This window comes from Eucyclogobius newberryi, unplaced genomic scaffold (genome assembly GCF_026437365.1).
Source record: "Eucyclogobius newberryi isolate DKJ021-1_F unplaced genomic scaffold, fEucNew1.0.hap1 SCAF_1, whole genome shotgun sequence".
Lineage (NCBI taxonomy): Eukaryota > Metazoa > Chordata > Actinopteri > Gobiiformes > Gobiidae > Eucyclogobius > Eucyclogobius newberryi.
In genome coordinates, this window is record NW_027315723.1 from 20,161,557 (window position 1) to 20,164,045 (window position 2,489).

Here is a 2,489-nt window from a genome sequence, read left to right on the forward strand (position 1 = left end):
ACTTCCGCCTGAGTTCTCAAACCGCCGAACAATCGTCCATTACGCCTTTAATAGATTTACAGTTTATTGTTTAAAATAAAGCCTCGAAGCAACGTCAGCGGTGTAATAAATAGGTATTAGTTATTATTTGTTTTATTATTATACAAGAAGCATTACTTAAACCTAACTAGTTAATTTGTTAAACTTGATTCTGCACTTTTCCAAACGCATTCATCGCATTCGACTTATTCACTGTGAGTTTATAAGTGCTTTTCACAACTTATAAAACATAATAAAGCTGTTTATTTATTCTTTAAACAGCTTTTCATAGCGAAATGAGAAAAATACAAGTGTGTGTGCTAAGAACGCACTTCCTGGTTCTCGGACCATGAAACGCTTGGACGTAGACAGCACGCAGCGGTCTCATTTTGACCCTGAGAGCTGCTTTGACCACATTCTGTACCTGTACTGAGACAAGGCCGTTGTTTCTTTAGTACGCGATTATAACCGTGCAGAGTTCTTTATTCATTAGGTTCATTGTCCTGGTTTAATCTTGATAACCAAAAAATAATACATTGGTTCAACATCACTTTTTGGATCATTAATCGATTCCACCACTTTTATACTTGGTTAAAGGACAAAACTAAACTCTCCACAGCGCCGGTCATGTCCGAGATCGAACCACAAACCTATAATACATCGCTGTTGTCCACGACCAGACCCGTGTTTATTCTGGTTCATTCATCGTAATACTTTACTCAAATTGCACTCATCTTATGCCATATCTCAAGACTCTGGCGTGTGCGCGGGGCTTGAGCGTGTGGACATTTCTTCCAGCCACATGCGCGCAGAGTTCTGGAGGCGTTCTCTTTCTAATCCTGTGAGTGGGGTAATTAAAGATGCCCCCCCAAACCCCCCAATCCAAACCGCCTAAATACTACGTAGCTTTTACCTGGCTTTTGGTTCGGAGCATTAGATTAAGCGAGGCGTGTTTTGGCAACATCTGTATCCCGACTGTCACTGGCGCAAAACACAGGCATGACGGAGCAAAGGAGGAGTGACTACGGAATGAATCTTTTTGGCAGTGAATGACAAGATGATTACAGGTTCACCGCCAGAAAAGTACGGGTGGGTTTTTTCTTTTTTCGTTAAGGGGAAAGACCCACGGACACTATCGCTTGTGTTAGGGCGAGTGGCCACCTCTGTATTTTAATTCCCGAGCCGATCATCCTGGATAATCTCTCATAAAAATGTCATTGTCCCGACGGGGAGACAAAGGTATCTGGCGAGCGGGATCTAATCTAGCGCCATCTCCTCGAAGACAAACAGACTCGCTTGCTTTGGCCTAAACACACCCGCCATCTTCATCTAATGGAAATCACGACTCGCGGTGAATGTTTTTCTCATGCGGATGGGCCGGTCATTAATGTCGTCGACTGCGCCCACGGGCTACGAAAACGCAGCTCTGAGATACCGGTCGGTGTATGCAGCGAAAACGCCTCATGGGGGGCCCCTTGGCAAGTAGGAGAAAACTGAATCTGAAGGATGTTTTGCCCAAATAATCACAAAAACGGCTGTAATTTCCTGGTATTTTATAATTTTTTGGGGGGAAACTTGGGTGTAATCAGGGTTGGCCAACGTCACGAATTTTAAATGATGTACAATGATGGTAAAGGTCATGTGCAAAGAGTTCAAGACTAGTGGATCAAAACTCCCCATGAATCATCCCGCGCCTCCAGTTTGAGTCATTTTTCCAAATCTGAGTCAATTATGCCAGTTGTTCGCTTCACTGTATTTTTGATGATTTGTAAAAGCCAGAAACTGCTTAAAAAGTAGCTTTAGCCTTAGATCGCAGTCACCAAACACATTAAACATTACAGAAAAGTCAATTGGCCTTGATTTTTCTCTCGTCCGCATACACGTTATCGTAGCGTTTGCGCGGAAACGTCTCGCGCGCGGATTTAATTTTGACGCAAATTCGGCGCCAACTCGACCGACTCGTGGAACCGCACAAAGAGTTTGCGATGTTATCAGTTTATCAAGTTACAAATGTTCCGCCAAGCATCGCAGTCGCCTCGGTAAGATTCCGCTCGGACTCGGAGCGAACTCTTCAAACATGTTCAGGAGCGTTAACGTTGGAGACAAGACTGGAAACGTGATCCGATAACAACGCGAGAACATTTCGGAACATGTTCGTAAAAGGTCTACACTGAAGGGTTTGCAGATTTTGAGCAGAGTTTACGTACGATCGGACAGGATGTTTAGTCGTTTGCTGCGGAAATGAGGCAATCGCAATGAACTTTGACTGGTTTAATTTGTGACTTCGATTCGATTGCGATGAATCTGGCAGCGCTAAACACAAGTTATTTGAACCTCAGGGTTAGTGGGTTTACGAAACTTTGACACAACGTTACCTAAAAGCTCACACGGACCTCGGGGGGACAGCAGACTCAAATAAAAAGATTAATCCAGCCACAACAAAGCCTATAGTCTGTAAATGATCCTGGGAC